The sequence below is a fragment of the Empidonax traillii genome, unplaced genomic scaffold (assembly GCF_003031625.1).
Source record: "Empidonax traillii isolate 1590-97213 ecotype Southwest subspecies unplaced genomic scaffold, ASM303162v1 scaffold490:size896199, whole genome shotgun sequence".
Lineage (NCBI taxonomy): Eukaryota > Metazoa > Chordata > Aves > Passeriformes > Tyrannidae > Empidonax > Empidonax traillii.
In genome coordinates, this window is record NW_020955683.1 from 895236 (window position 1) to 895780 (window position 545).

Consider the following 545-nt stretch of genomic DNA (forward strand, 5'->3'; position numbering starts at 1 on the left):
AATCCATCTACGTCCTGAGGACCTCGCTGCCACCGTCCAAGCTCCCTTGGCCCCGGCAGATGAACCTCAGGATTAAAGGGTGGGCTCAGTTCCGCGCACACTGTGTCTCACCTAAAAAATCCAATGCGCAGGCTGGAAGGTGGAAAGACCTTCCCCGGTTCTTCGTTCGCGAAGAGACTGGCCATTCAAACCTTTTGGGATTTGAATTAAACAAGTCTGTTAAAATATAGAGACAGTTGTGGGTAAAAAAGATTGCAGCAGGTGGTTGCTGGTGTTCTTTCCTGAGTTTGGGTTGAACCTGAGTGCACTCCAATCAATTCCAGTTGGCGTCAGGAGTTTGCCCAGGTTACTCTGGGATCTTGTAAAGTGATCTGCATACTCAGATGAGCTGGAACTTTGGCAATAAACACCTGTTGTATAAAACCTGTGTCCTTGGACTATAGTACTGCTAAAAACATTCTGAACTGGTCAATCCAGGCATTCAGCGGTCTCATAGACATTTAGCATAACTCTAATATCTACTCATCACTGATAAATCTGGCCTT